The 16,507-nt window shown below is 47.3% G+C and overlaps 1 protein-coding gene across 1 annotated transcript in view; it reads left to right on the top strand.

The window, feature by feature from the left end:
- The first annotated feature begins 15,350 nt into the window (after positions 1-15,350).
- The window catches only part of LOC120059281 (neural cell adhesion molecule L1-like protein), a 109,004-nt gene continuing 107,847 nt past the window's right edge, over positions 15,351-16,507 (top strand). The window contains exon 1 of the mRNA XM_039008218.1: positions 15,351-15,656. The gene's annotated coding sequence lies outside the window, so the exon portion shown is untranslated. The remainder of the gene's footprint in view (positions 15,657-16,507) is intronic.

Here is a 16,507-nt window from a genome sequence, read left to right as displayed (position 1 = left end):
ATCCACTCTCCTGCTTATTACAGATCCCTGCTGCCTCCCCCGTGGGCTGTGTTAGACTCTAAATCCACTCTCCTGCTTATTACAGATCCCTGCTGCCTCCCCCGTGGGCTGTGTTAGACTCTAAATCCACTCTCCTGCTTATTACAGATCACTGCTGCCTCCCCCGTGGGCTGTGTTAGACTCTAAATCCACTCTCCTGCTTATTACAGATCACTGCTGCCTCCCCCGTGGGCTGTGTTAGACTCTAAATCCACTCTCCTGCTTATTACAGATCACTGCTGCCTCCCCCGTGGGCTGTGTTAGACTCTAAATCCACTCTCCTGCTTATTACAGATCACTGCTGCCTCCCCCGTGGGCTGTGTTAGACTCTAAATCCACTCTCCTGCTTATTACAGATCACTGCTGCCTCCCCCGTGGGCTGTGTTAGACTCTAAATCCACTCTCCTGCTTATTACAGATCACTGCTGCCTCCCCCGTGGGCTGTGTTAGACTCTAAATCCACTCTCCTGCTTATTACAGATCCCTGCTGCTTCCCCCGTGGGCTGTGTTAGACTCTAAATCCACTCTCCTGCTTATTACAGATCACTGCTGCCTCCCCCGTGGGCTGTGTTAGACTCTAAATCCACTCTCCTGCTTATTACAGATCACTGCTGCCTCCCCCGTGGGCTGTGTTAGACTCTAAATCCACTCTCCTGCTTATTACAGATCCCTGCTGCTTCCCCCGTGGGCTGTGTTACACTCTAAATCCAGTCTCCTGCTTATTACAGATCCCTGCTGCCTCCCCCGTGGGCTGTGTTACACTCTAAATCCACTCTCCTGCTTATTACAGATCACTGCTGCCTCCCCCGTGGGCTGTGTTAAACTCTAAATCCACTCTCCTGCTTATTACAGATCACTGCTGCCTCCCCCGTGGGCTGTGTTAGACTCTAAATCCACTCTCCTGCTTATTGCAGATCCCTGCTGCCTCCCCCGTGGGCTGTGTTAAACTCTAAATCCACTCTCCTGCTTATTGCAGATCCCTGCTGCCTCCCCCGTGGGCTGTGTTAAACTCTAAATCTACTCTCCTGCTTTTTACAGATCCCTGCTGCCTCCCCCGTGGGCTGTGTTAGACTCTAAATCCACTCTCCTGCTTATTACAGATCCCTGCTGCCTCCCCCGTGGGCTGTGTTACACTCTAAATCCACTCTCCTGCTTATTACAGATCCCTGCTGCCTCCCCCGTGGGCTGTGTTAGACTCTAAATCCACTCTCCTGCTTATTACAGATCCCTGCTGCCTCCCCCGTGGGCTGTGTTAGACTCTAAATCCACTCTCCTGCTTATTACAGATCCCTGCTGCCTCCCCCGTGGGCTGTGTTAGACTCTAAATCCACTCTCCTGCTTATTACAGATCACTGCTGCCTCCCCCGTGGGCTGTGTTAGACTCTAAATCCACTCTCCTGCTTATTACAGATCACTGCTGCCTCCCCCGTGGGCTGTGTTAGACTCTAAATCCACTCTCCTGCTTATTACAGATCACTGCTGCCTCCCCGTGGGCTGTGTTAGACTCTAAATCCACTCTCCTGCTTATTACAGATCACTGCTGCCTCCCCCGTGGGCTGTGTTAGACTCTAAATCCACTCTCCTGCTTATTACAGATCACTGCTGCCTCCCCCGTGGGCTGTGTTAGACTCTAAATCCACTCTCCTGCTTATTACAGATCACTGCTGCCTCCCCCGTGGGCTGTGTTAGACTCTAAATCCACTCTCCTGCTTATTACAGATCCCTGCTGCTTCCCCCGTGGGCTGTGTTACACTCTAAATCCACTCTCCTGCTTATTACAGATCCCTGCTGCTTCCCCCGTGGGCTGTGTTAGACTCTAAATCCACTCTCCTGCTTATTACAGATCACTGCTGCCTCCCCCGTGGGCTGTGTTAGACTCTAAATCCACTCTCCTGCTTATTACAGATCCCTGCTGCTTCCCCCGTGGGCTGTGTTACACTCTAAATCCACTCTCCTGCTTATTACAGATCCCTGCTGCTTCCCCCGTGGGCTGTGTTAGACTCTAAATCCACTCTCCTGCTTATTACAGATCACTGCTGCCTCCCCCGTGGGCTGTGTTTGACTCTAAATCCACTCTCCTGCTTATTACAGATCCCTGCTGCCTCCCCCATGGGCTGTGTTAGACTCTAAATCCACTCTCCTGCTTATTACAGATCCCTGCTGCCTCCCCCGTGGGCTGTGTTAAACTCTAAATCCACTCTCCTGCTTTTTACAGATCCCTGCTGCCTCCCCCGTGGGCTGTGTTACACTCTAAATCCACTCTCCTGCTTATTACAGATCCCTGCTGCCTCCCCCGTGGGCTGTGTTACACTCTAAATCCACTCTCCTGCTTATTACAGATCCCTGCTGCCTCCCCCGTGGGCTGTGTTAGAATCTAAATCCACTCTCCTGCTTATTACAGATCCCTGCTGCCTCCCCCGTGGGCTGTGTTAGACTCTAAATCCACTCTCCTGCTTATTACAGATCACTGCTGCCTCCCCCGTGGGCTGTGTTAGACTCTAAATCCACTCTCCTGCTTATTACAGATCACTGCTGCCTCCCCCGTGGGCTGTGTTAGACTCTAAATCCACTCTCCTGCTTATTACAGATCACTGCTGCCTCCCCCGTGGGCTGTGTTAGACTCTAAATCCACTCTCCTGCTTATTACAGATCCCTGCTGCTTCCCCCGTGGGCTGTGTTAGACTCTAAATCCACTCTCCTGCTTATTACAGATCACTGCTGCCTCCCCCGTGGGCTGTGTTAGACTCTAAATCCACTCTCCTGCTTATTACAGATCACTGCTGCCTCCCCCGTGGGCTGTGTTAGACTCTAAATCCACTCTCCTGCTTATTACAGATCCCTGCTGCCTCCCCCGTGGGCTGTGTTAGACTCTAAATCCACTCTCCTGCTTATTACAGATCACTGCTGCCTCCCCCGTGGGCTGTGTTAGACTCTAAATCCACTCTCCTGCTTATTACAGATCCCTGCTGCCTCCCCCGTGGGCTGTGTTAAACTCTAAATCCACTCTCCTGCTTATTACAGATCACTGCTGCCTCCCCCGTGGGCTGTGTTAGACTCTCAATCCACTCTCCTGCTTATTGCAGATCCCTGCTGCCTCCCCCGTGGGCTGTGTTAAACTCTAAATCCACTCTCCTGCTTATTGCAGATCCCTGCTGCCTCCCCCGTGGGCTGTGTTAAACTCTAAATCCACTCTCCTGCTTTTTACAGATCCCTGCTGCCTCCCCCGTGGGCTGTGTTAGACTCTAAATCCACTCTCCTGCTTATTACAGATCCCTGCTGCCTCCCCCGTGGGCAGTGTTACACTCTAAATCCACTCTCCTGCTTATTACAGATCCCTTCTGCCTCCCCCGTGGGCTGTGTTAGACTCTAAATCCACTCTCCTGCTTATTACAGATCCCTGCTGCCTCCCCCGTGGGCTGTGTTAGACTCTAAATCCACTCTCCTGCTTATTACAGATCCCTGCTGCCTCCCCCGTGGGCTGTGTTAGACTCTAAATCCACTCTCCTGCTTATTACAGATCACTGCTGCCTCCCCCGTGGGCTGTGTTAGACTCTAAATCCACTCTCCTGCTTATTACAGATCACTGCTGCCTCCCCCGTGGGCTGTGTTAGACTCTAAATCCACTCTCCTGCTTATTACAGATCACTGCTGCCTCCCCCGTGGGCTGTGTTAGACTCTAAATCCACTCTCCTGCTTATTACAGATCACTGCTGCCTCCCCCGTGGGCTGTGTTAGACTCTAAATCCACTCTCCTGCTTATTACAGATCACTGCTGCCTCCCCCGTGGGCTGTGTTAGACTCTAAATCCACTCTCCTGCTTATTACAGATCACTGCTGCCTCCCCCGTGGGCTGTGTTAGACTCTAAATCCACTCTCCTGCTTATTACAGATCCCTGCTGCTTCCCCCGTGGGCTGTGTTAGACTCTAAATCCACTCTCCTGCTTATTACAGATCACTGCTGCCTCCCCCGTGGGCTGTGTTAGACTCTAAATCCACTCTCCTGCTTATTACAGATCCCTGCTGCCTCCCCCGTGGGCTGTGTTAGACTCTAAATCCACTCTCCTGCTTATTACAGATCCCTGCTGCTTCCCCCGTGGGCTGTGTTACACTCTAAATCCAGTCTCCTGCTTATTACAGATCCCTGCTGCCTCCCCCGTGGGCTGTGTTACACTCTAAATCCACTCTCCTGCTTATTACAGATCACTGCTGCCTCCCCCGTGGGCTGTGTTAAACTCTAAATCCACTCTCCTGCTTATTACAGATCACTGCTGCCTCCCCCGTGGGCTGTGTTAGACTCTAAATCCACTCTCCTGCTTATTGCAGATCCCTGCTGCCTCCCCCGTGGGCTGTGTTAAACTCTAAATCCACTCTCCTGCTTATTGCAGATCCCTGCTGCCTCCCCCGTGGGCTGTGTTAAACTCTAAATCCACTCTCCTGCTTTTTACAGATCCCTGCTGCCTCCCCCGTGGGCTGTGTTAGACTCTAAATCCACTCTCCTGCTTATTACAGATCCCTGCTGCCTCCCCCGTGGGCTGTGTTACACTCTAAATCCACTCTCCTGCTTATTACAGATCCCTGCTGCCTCCCCCGTGGGCTGTGTTAGACTCTAAATCCACTCTCCTGCTTATTACAGATCCCTGCTGCCTCCCCCGTGGGCTGTGTTAGACTCTAAATCCACTCTCCTGCTTATTACAGATCCCTGCTGCCTCCCCCGTGGGCTGTGTTAGACTCTAAATCCACTCTCCTGCTTATTACAGATCACTGCTGCCTCCCCCGTGGGCTGTGTTAGACTCTAAATCCACTCTCCTGCTTATTACAGATCACTGCTGCCTCCCCCGTGGGCTGTGTTAGACTCTAAATCCACTCTCCTGCTTATTACAGATCACTGCTGCCTCCCCCGTGGGCTGTGTTAGACTCTAAATCCACTCTCCTGCTTATTACAGATCCCTGCTGCCTCCCCCGTGGGCTGTGTTAGACTCTAAATCCACTCTCCTGCTTATTACAGATCCCTGCTGCCTCCCCCGTGGGCTGTGTTAGACTCTAAATCCACTCTCCTGCTTATTACAGATCACTGCTGCCTCCCCCGTGGGCTGTGTTAGACTCTAAATCCACTCTCCTGCTTATTACAGATCACTGCTGCCTCCCCCGTGGGCTGTGTTAGACTCTAAATCCACTCTCCTGCTTATTACAGATCACTGCTGCCTCCCCCGTGGGCTGTGTTAGACTCTAAATCCACTCTCCTGCTTATTACAGATCACTGCTGCCTCCCCCGTGGGCTGTGTTAGACTCTAAATCCACTCTCCTGCTTATTACAGATCACTGCTGCCTCCCCCGTGGGCTGTGTTAGACTCTAAATCCACTCTCCTGCTTATTACAGATCCCTGCTGCTTCCCCCGTGGGCTGTGTTACACTCTAAATCCACTCTCCTGCTTATTACAGATCCCTGCTGCTTCCCCCGTGGGCTGTGTTAGACTCTAAATCCACTCTCCTGCTTATTACAGATCACTGCTGCCTCCCCCGTGGGCTGTGTTAGACTCTAAATCCACTCTCCTGCTTATTACAGATCCCTGCTGCCTCCCCCGTGGGCTGTGTTACACTCTAAATCCACTCTCCTGCTTATTACAGATCACTGCTGCCTCCCCCGTGGGCTGTGTTAGACTCTAAATCCACTCTCCTGCTTATTACAGATCCCTGCTGCTTCCCCCGTGGGCTGTGTTAGACTCTAAATCCACTCTCCTGCTTATTACAGATCACTGCTGCCTCCCCCGTGGGCTGTGTTTGACTCTAAATCCACTCTCCTGCTTATTACAGATCCCTGCTGCCTCCCCCGTGGGCTGTGTTAGACTCTAAATCCACTCTCCTGCTTATTACAGATCCCTGCTGCCTCCCCCGTGGGCTGTGTTAAACTCTAAATCCACTCTCCTGCTTTTTACAGATCCCTGCTGCCTCCCCCGTGGGCTGTGTTACACTCTAAATCCACTCTCCTGCTTATTACAGATCCCTGCTGCCTCCCCCGTGGGCTGTGTTACACTCTAAATCCACTCTCCTGCTTATTACAGATCCCTGCTGCCTCCCCCGTGGGCTGTGTTAGAATCTAAATCCACTCTCCTGCTTATTACAGATCCCTGCTGCCTCCCCCGTGGGCTGTGTTAGACTCTAAATCCACTCTCCTGCTTATTACAGATCCCTGCTGCCTCCCCCGTGGGCTGTGTTAGACTCTAAATCCACTCTCCTGCTTATTACAGATCCCTGCTGCCTCCCCCGTGGGCTGTGTTAGACTCTAAATCCACTCTCCTGCTTATTACAGATCACTGCTGCCTCCCCCGTGGGCTGTGTTAGACTCTAAATCCACTCTCCTGCTTATTACAGATCACTGCTGCCTCCCCCGTGGGCTGTGTTAGACTCTAAATCCACTCTCCTGCTTATTACAGATCACTGCTGCCTCCCCCGTGGGCTGTGTTAGACTCTAAATCCACTCTCCTGCTTATTACAGATCACTGCTGCCTCCCCCGTGGGCTGTGTTAGACTCTAAATCCACTCTCCTGCTTATTACAGATCACTGCTGCCTCCCCCGTGGGCTGTGTTAGACTCTAAATCCACTCTCCTGCTTATTACAGATCCCTGCTGCCTCCCCCGTGGGCTGTGTTAGACTCTAAATCCACTCTCCTGCTTATTACAGATCACTGCTGCCTCCCCCGTGGGCTGTGTTAGACTCTAAATCCACTCTCCTGCTTATTACAGATCACTGCTGCCTCCCCCGTGGGCTGTGTTAGACTCTAAATCCACTCTCCTGCTTATTACAGATCACTGCTGCCTCCCCCGTGGGCTGTGTTAGACTCTAAATCCACTCTCCTGCTTATTACAGATCACTGCTGCCTCCCCCGTGGGCTGTGTTAGACTCTAAATCCACTCTCCTGCTTATTACAGATCACTGCTGCCTCCCCCGTAGGCTGTGTTAGACTCTAAATCCACTCTCCTGCTTATTACAGATCACTGCTGCCTCCCCCGTGGGCTGTGTTAGACTCTAAATCCACTCTCCTGCTTATTACAGATCACTGCTGCCTCCCCCGTGGGCTGTGTTAGACTCTAAATCCACTCTCCTGCTTATTACAGATCACTGCTGCCTCCCCCGTGGGCTGTGTTAGACTCTAAATCCACTCTCCTGCTTATTACAGATCCCTGCTGCCTCCCCCGTGGGCTGTGTTAGACTCTAAATCCACTCTCCTGCTTATTACAGATCACTGCTGCCTCCCCCGTGGGCTGTGTTAGACTCTAAATCCACTCTCCTGCTTATTACAGATCACTGCTGCCTCCCCCGTGGGCTGTGTTAGACTCTAAATCCACTCTCCTGCTTATTACAGATCACTGCTGCCTCCCCCGTGGGCTGTGTTAGACTCTAAATCCACTCTCCTGCTTATTACAGATCACTGCTGCCTCCCCCGTGGGCTGTGTTAGACTCTAAATCCACTCTCCTGCTTATTACAGATCCCTGCTGCTTCCCCCGTGGGCTGTGTTAGACTCTAAATCCACTCTCCTGCTTATTACAGATCACTGCTGCCTCCCCCGTGGGCTGTGTTAGACTCTAAATCCACTCTCCTGCTTATTACAGATCACTGCTGCCTCCCCCGTGGGCTGTGTTAGACTCTAAATCCACTCTCCTGCTTATTACAGATCCCTGCTGCTTCCCCCGTGGGCTGTGTTACACTCTAAATCCACTCTCCTGCTTATTACAGATCCCTGCTGCCTCCCCCGTGGGCTGTGTTACACTCTAAATCCACTCTCCTGCTTATTACAGATCACTGCTGCCTCCCCCGTGGGCTGTGTTAAACTCTAAATCCACTCTCCTGCTTATTACAGATCACTGCTGCCTCCCCCGTGGGCTGTGTTAGACTCTAAATCCACTCTCCTGCTTATTACAGATCCCTGCTAACTCCCCCGTGGGCTGTGTTACACTCTAAATCCACTCTCCTGCTTATTACAGATCCCTGCTGCTTCCCCCGTGGGCTGTGTTAGACTCTAAATCCACTCTCCTGCTTATTACAGATCCCTGCTGCTTCCCCCGTGGGCTGTGTTACACTCTAAATCCACTCTCCTGCTTATTACAGATCCCTGCTGCTTCCCCCGTGGGCTGTGTTACACTCTAAATCCACTCTCCTGCTTATTACAGATCCCTGCTGCTTCCCCCGTGGGCTGTGTTAAACTCTAAATCCACTCTCCTGCTTATTACAGATCCCTGCTGCTTCCCCCGTGGGCTGTGTTAGACTCTAAATCCACTCTCCTGCTTATTACAGATCCCTGCTGCTTCCCCCGTGGGCTGTGTTACACTCTAAATCCACTCTCCTGCTTATTACAGATCCCTGCTGCCTCCCCCGTGGGCTGTGTTACACTCTAAATCCACTCTCCTGCTTATTACAGATCCCTGCTGCCTCCCCCGTGGGCTGTGTTAGACTCTAAATCCACTCTCCTGCTTATTACAGATCCCTGCTGCTTCCCCCGTGGGCTGTGTTAGACTCTAAATCCACTCTCCTGCTTATTACAGATCCCTGCTGCTTCCCCCGTGGGCTGTGTTACACTCTAAATCCACTCTCCTGCTTATTACAGATCACTGCTGCCTCCCCCGTGGGCTGTGTTAGACTCTAAATCCACTCTCCTGCTTATTACAGATCCCTGCTGCTTCCCCCGTGGGCTGTGTTAGACTCTAAATCCACTCTCCTGCTTATTACAGATCACTGCTGCCTCCCCCGTGGGCTGTGTTAGACTCTAAATCCACTCTCCTGCTTATTACAGATCACTGCTGCCTCCCCCGTGGGCTGTGTTAGACTCTAAATCCACTCTCCTGCTTATTACAGATCCCTGCTGCTTCCCCCGTGGGCTGTGTTACACTCTAAATCCACTCTCCTGCTTATTACAGATCCCTGCTGCCTCCCCCGTGGGCTGTGTTACACTCTAAATCCACTCTCCTGCTTATTACAGATCACTGCTGCCTCCCCCGTGGGCTGTGTTAAACTCTAAATCCACTCTCCTGCTTATTACAGATCACTGCTGCCTCCCCCGTGGGCTGTGTTAGACTCTAAATCCACTCTCCTGCTTATTACAGATCCCTGCTAACTCCCCCGTGGGCTGTGTTACACTCTAAATCCACTCTCCTGCTTATTACAGATCCCTGCTGCTTCCCCCGTGGGCTGTGTTAGACTCTAAATCCACTCTCCTGCTTATTACAGATCCCTGCTGCTTCCCCCGTGGGCTGTGTTACACTCTAAATCCACTCTCCTGCTTATTACAGATCCCTGCTGCTTCCCCCGTGGGCTGTGTTACACTCTAAATCCACTCTCCTGCTTATTACAGATCCCTGCTGCTTCCCCCGTGGGCTGTGTTAAACTCTAAATCCACTCTCCTGCTTATTACAGATCCCTGCTGCTTCCCCCGTGGGCTGTGTTAGACTCTAAATCCACTCTCCTGCTTATTACAGATCCCTGCTGCTTCCCCCGTGGGCTGTGTTACACTCTAAATCCACTCTCCTGCTTATTACAGATCCCTGCTGCCTCCCCCGTGGGCTGTGTTACACTCTAAATCCACTCTCCTGCTTATTACAGATCCCTGCTGCCTCCCCCGTGGGCTGTGTTAGACTCTAAATCCACTCTCCTGCTTATTACAGATCCCTGCTGCTTCCCCCGTGGGCTGTGTTAGACTCTAAATCCACTCTCCTGCTTATTACAGATCCCTGCTGCTTCCCCCGTGGGCTGTGTTACACTCTAAATCCACTCTCCTGCTTATTACAGATCCCTGCTGCTTCCCTCGTGGGCTGTGTTAGACTCTAAATCCACTCTCCTGCTTATTACAGATCCCTGCTGCTTCCCCCGTGGGCTGTGTTAGACTCTAAATCCACTCTCCTGCTTATTACAGATCCCTGCTGCTTCCCCCGTGGGCTGTGTTACACTCTAAATCCACTCTCCTGCTTATTACAGATCCCTGCTGCCTCCCCCGTGGGCTGTGTTCGCCATGTTACCAAACATGTAGTCTGCTTCTGATGGGGCCAGAAACAATTTGATTGAAAGTGACAAAATAACACCCCTGCTGTCCCACAGGCCCATTTCTATTACCCTGTTATGAACTTCCCTTGGGGATGAAGAAGCGCCGTGCATTCTGGGTTAGTGTGCAGAACAGACACTCCAGCATGATTCTGATCTTTAAACCTCATCTTGGGAATTATTCAGGGCATTTACAGCACAGAGAAGCACAGAACTGCCTCTCACGCCTGGAGGGTTGTTTAGTGTCTGTGAATCCTCCAGTGATAAAGCTAGTGAATGACATCCTCCTACAAGAATCAACCTTTCATATCAAAATGTTTTTTTAAACAACCATTCACACATTAATGAGCTCCAATGTACAACATCACTCAGGGTGATTACTTTCTCTAAACATGAAGTCTTTGCTGTATTCACACAGATCAGATATGGCCATGCCTGCCAACCCATCTGGCTGAGCATGAGTGTAAAGACAATTATTTGCATGATTACACAGTCATTGTGTTGCATCCATCCATTGAGATATGGAATTATAGTCAATTCTTTCAGAGGAGAAGGATGAAGTGAAGACTGCCTGCCATCCACGTTGATGCATGTTTCTCACTATGTATACAGTAACACACAAACCATTCAATCCAAATTTGCCATATGTTCAGTAATGAACTTCAAACCACTTTCAATGTTACATATTTGTATGGCAACCATATAGCCCACCACTGGCTCTCTTGTTCCCCACCTATATCAGTCAGTTTTTTGTTGATGTTGTAGAAATATGTGTAGACAATATCATTTTTAACATGTGAGTGTAACACAGCAGTAATATTACGAATATTAAATGGAAATATTGGTGACAGTCTGTTGGCATCTGTTTGCTATCTCACCTCAAATGTAATTTCCTCAACATTTTGATCGCTATGGTAACAACATATTAGCTCCCACATTTCCTGCCCCTACCCTGCCCCCCATCTATCCACTGCCAGATTCTCCCAGATTTTATTGTGTGTAAGGAAGTTCCTTATTTCCCTCATTAAGAGTAAATGATCCCACGATGGCGGTATGATGGAGCTCCATGCCAGCACTGGGTTGTTCTCCTGGGAACTCTCCTACGCACGCTGAAATCTGCCTCAGGAAGACACCTGCTTCTCTCTGCCTGGTGCTGATATTAAGTCCAAACCCAGGACAACGTATGACCTCAAGGCAGCACATCCCAGTCTCTGGCTCTGGGGCTGTGGGTTCATTAGAACACTAAGGATCCACAGATGGTTTAGGAACATTCTAATGCAGGATGGTGGCAAGGCATATACCATACCCCATGGTGCACTTGGCACAAAGAAGTTATATGCTTGTCAAATCATTATCAGATTACATAGATCAAACTATTGTACAATGCACAAATTGTAGGGCTACCTTTAATCCTACACATTGTATTCAACAAACAATCGGTTTGTAAATACCACTGAGGAACCAATGATGCCATTTTGGCATACATCTATGATAGCATTCCCATTTAAAAAGAGATGTATGCTTTCTCCCCAGAGGATTCAAGGTAACAGACAGGGACCTAATCCATATTGACTATTTGTTGAAAGAAGAAAACAATTGTTTTCAGAAATCTGTCATTCAAATCTGAGTTTTTAATCACCCTGTTTCCATTTACTAAAAGCTGTGAATGGTTGCATCTTCAAGTGAAATGAATAAGCACTAGGCTTACCTTTGATCCAGCCCTAAAATGTCACACCAATAAAACATATATGCCTAGACAATATTCATAACGACTTGTGGCAATGGCTCTAACATGTTTTTGTGTATTTTGTGTATTTTCTTATCAGGGGGGGTTGCTTGGGCTCCTCAGGGGAATATGCTCTTAGTCGATAAATGTGAAGCAGCCATCTTCCCTCTTTGACATCAAAGGTGTTACCAAATAGAAGCACTAAGTGAGAGATTATCAGGGCCTCCTGAGAAGGGCTAGTGATCCAAACCGACTGTTCCACAAGACTGCTTACCCTCCTTCAGAGGTGGTCAATTGCAAAAGATAGACAGTAATATAATTCCTATTGAATGAAAGGTAAATGTCAATAATTAGATTAATATGTTTATTTTGCACCATTAAACCCAATTAAATTTGCATAATTTACGTCAATTAGTATACTTGCAAACAGAGTACAATTCATGTTCAATTACTGCCAAATGGTATGCTCATCATCCATAACAATAAACAAATAAACTATTTACAATACATCCACTGGTACTTCTAAACATATTGAATTTACTGTAACTGTATCCTCCAAAAGGGCCCTTTAATTCTGGGTAAATACAACACCATACAACATTGTGCTAGCCTTTTGGCAACACAATCTGTCTTCATTTTTTAGGAAAGCCTATGGGAAAACAGGCTGCATATTTCTTCCAGCTCATATATTCTCATTATGCAGCCCTTCAGACGTCAATGAGGGGATTTCTGCCCCACAGAGATACCCACAGTAGAAAAAAAGGGGGAATGGGAGAGGGGAGAGAGTGAGGGAGGGAGAGTGAGAGAGAGAGCGGGAGACAGAGTGCAAGAGAGAGAGATGCGTGTATAGATATCTGTAAAGGATGAGTGGTCAGAGTGACACAGGGACACACAGAGGAAAGGGGACGATAGGGGATATATTTATTCATGCTAGGCCTGTGAACTTTGACACCTCTGACAGAGGTTCCCTTTGTTTGCAAACCCAACTCTGACGACAGGAGCTAATTAATTTCCTCTTGCTTTGTATCCATAGGACATTTAGCATTCTGACTCATAATATCATAGTGTCTGGTGGTGGCGGAAGTGATGCTGGAGGTGCTGATGATATCATATTTTACTGTAGTTATTTACAGGCTAGTAACCACACAGAGTGTTCTCTCATTACTGTCTCGGAATAGTGGATCAGTTGAGGACATAATCCACATTTCCAGTAAATTCTATTCACAATCTATGCTTACCGTGAATTAATGAAAGTAATTTCATAGGCTATGTCTTATCGAATGACCTTAGGTCACCTCCAGAGGCATTAATTCCAAGTAAAACAAGATCTGATTTGCCAAATGGGTTTCCCAAATAGTCTTAAGGAATCATGACTATAGCCCACTGCTCCCAAAACAAGATTGTGTTACTGCTATGCCTTCGACATTGCTGTTGTCACAACAGATAGTGTTTTGAAAGTGTGTTTCAAAAATTATGTGAAATCCTTATTCCCTTAGCGCATTTCATATAATGCCATAATTTTGTTGAGCACACATTTTAATATTTTAAAGGGAATCAGAATACATTGTATTGTATGTAATACTGTATGACTACTGTATGTAATGTGTCTAAAAACTATTACCTTTTCTCGTTTGGGCAAAAGACTGTTCTTCGTCCTCTCTTCTCTGTGACTAAGAAACTGATAAGTAGTCGAGTGCTCGAGGTGTGGGACCCACCCCTGCTTGGGAACTATCCTCTACGAAACCTGCCCTTACCCCTATTGCACATAGATCTACGTATAGCCCTCGTGGGAGTCTAATACCCCCACTCAGGAACTCGGGACCTGCCCTCAGAAGACCCTACACCATAAGTCCGTCCACCTACAGATTTCGCACAGGACACAACCCCACTTGGGATTGATCCTACTACAGAACCTGCCCTTACCCCTATTGCATATAGGCCTACAACCGGTCGTATAAACACAATGGGACTACTGAATAAACTCAGGCTTTCTATGTCTGTATCCTATAAATTGTATTCAGCCTACGACCCTCTTCTCTCCAAGATGTCAGAATGAGTGGTAACAGGTGTAGGAACGTGCCTACCTTGTTTTGTGCCGCCCCCTGTTAAACTGATTCAGACTCTTCAGTTCAACTGCAAATCATGGTGAATCCTGCCGACAACACCAACTGTTAGGTTCTGAACAAACAGAGTAAAAACTCACACGGACAAGCAGAAAAAGCTCAAATCAAGTTGATTCAACCCACAGAGGATAGAGGATGCAGGAGTTAAGCAAATCTAATTGAGGAAAGTACTATATCTATCTATGTTACACTGATTTCTATTCAATCCCTAAGTGTTTTTTCACATGTAGCCTGTATGAGTTATGCATAGGCTACCTCTAACACTCTGAATGCTTAGGCGGGATGGTACAGTCATTGTATTGTGGTAGTTACAGATGCTACAGTACTGTATGTACAATCTGCTCTTCAAATAATGAGACAGGGTTTTTTCAGTATGACAAGAAATCAGATTGCATTTGATGGAGCACTCTTGGTATGTGCAGTCTGCCTCATATAAAGATCCTATTACACTCAGTCCTCAGTGAATGCATTGTGTAATCCGGTCAGTGTGATTAAAATGGCCTGAATTAGATTAGGTTTGATTCTATTCAGTCTGTTCATTTCCTCTCTCAGACGTATCAGGTTAAGCACTTGAGAGAACAGGATGAAATCTATCAAATAAGACCAATCTCTGGATATGAAAAGGGATGTATAGACTAGTGTTGAATGTAGCCTGTAACATTTGACAAGAAACCCCAGGTTATGAACATAGGTCATGGTGTAGTAGTGTGTCATCTAATTACATCACTCTCAGCCATAAACATTGTTTTTCCAGGAATTATTGACCCTGTTCAGACCACACCAACAGCTACCCAGTAGAACTGTATCCAACTATTGCCCATATAACCTAGTTGACAGCATTCATTTCCAATGTTTAGATGCACATTTCTCATCACTGAGCAATACTTAGATGGCAGGTGTCTGCTGAAATCCAAATTAGCACCCAGTAATATGGTGGTGGTTGAAAAGCTAATTTGATTGCTAGCTGACCTCCCCCAACTCACACAGCTGGTCAGTGGCGCAGAAACAGAGTGAGTGCTTTAATGATGCTGCTGCTGCTGCTGTCTGAAGTGCTGAAACAACTTGTCCCCACAGAGACTAATATGGGGTCCGAGTCTCCCTCCCTAATCTGACCATTAGGTTCTCATAGGCTATATTGGGAATTAGCTGTTGATGTACTGACACAAATTATGTGAATGGTAATTTCAATATTTGTAGTTTTATTATGTGGTTGCATATTTAGCCTACCTGCATAATGTTGCTCCTATACAAACCATGCACTTGAATAATCATATCCTGTGATGTTGTTTGATTTACATTCACAATTCCAGTTCCATTTTCCTTCCATTCAATAATCTTCATTCTAACAGCCTGGTTCTGTCACCCCCTCCCCCTCCCCAAAACCTGCGTTCCCATTCTGTGACTGGAATAATGCTGCTGTCATTGAGGGTCTTTTAACCCGGTCACAACATTGAGAAGTTGTGGAGGGTTTTCTCGGTTGCCATGGATTTCTAAAAGCTATTGACTGCGATAGGGTCCCTTTCTCTGAACGTCTTTGTAGAAGAAAACCTATTAGTTTTTCTTCTTTTTCACAAGGGGGGCGATAGCATCTACGCTCGACGAAGCGTTTTCGTGTCATTCTAGTTCTGTCTGACCAATTGCGCACGTTTTGAGATTCAGTAGCGCGATGCATCTCAGACCGCTATAAACTAAATTCAACCTCATCAAACTACTAGAACGATAGGAACTGCTCTTAAAAAGGTATGTGTATTTACTTTTGTAAATGTTTCTTTGCATTTTTTTTTTCGGTAAAGGCATGTTGTTATTCCTCATATGTTCTTGTAATTAGTTCTTAATTTTGTGATACTTTGCTCTAAAGTAGGCATAAATGATCACAACCGGTACATCAAGGAGCCTACTTAGATATAATAACCAAAACAACCTAAAGTGAATTGTCTATTATAGAACGACATACACAATCAAATAGAAAATGTCAGAGTGAATAGATACATGACTCATAGGCAAATGACACTGTAGCCTAGAATGGATGTTTGCATCTATTTGCCTGGTTTGTTTAATTGTAATGATACACAATGTTGGTTTACATGCCTTCATCTCATTGATTTCAGTTACATCTACATGGATTTCTTAAAACAATATCCACTGATCTTACAGCATGCATAGTGCTTTATGTTGCATAGCAACATGTATCATGGCCAGTAATGTCTTGCAATGTCTTGCAAGTCTTTTCACAATTTGGAATTATAGCCCACACAACTAAAGGACACTTTATGGACACCTGTATACTTTTTAATTGGGGGCAAGGGGAGAAACTAACCCCCCCATTCCCACCCCTATACCCCCTTAGGCTACCCTCCAGGCATAATCAGACAGTAATAGAAATAAGCAAGAATATGTGCAAACTGTATATTTAGTTTGTATTTACTTTTCTTAGAGTTAAATTATTTGTAACATACTTTTGATAGTACTTTGATATTAGTTGCTGGTCATAATTGCTTGCTGGTCATTTCAGTGGGCTAGATAGGGATCAGAGAGAAAAAAGGTGTTCAACATTTCTTTATTCCAAGATGTTGGTGGTTCATCTCCTGACA

The sequence above is a fragment of the Salvelinus namaycush genome, chromosome 2 (genome assembly GCF_016432855.1).
Source record: "Salvelinus namaycush isolate Seneca chromosome 2, SaNama_1.0, whole genome shotgun sequence".
Lineage (NCBI taxonomy): Eukaryota > Metazoa > Chordata > Actinopteri > Salmoniformes > Salmonidae > Salvelinus > Salvelinus namaycush.
The sequence above is the reverse complement of the archived record's forward strand: the minus strand, read 5'-3'. Positions and strand labels throughout refer to the sequence as shown.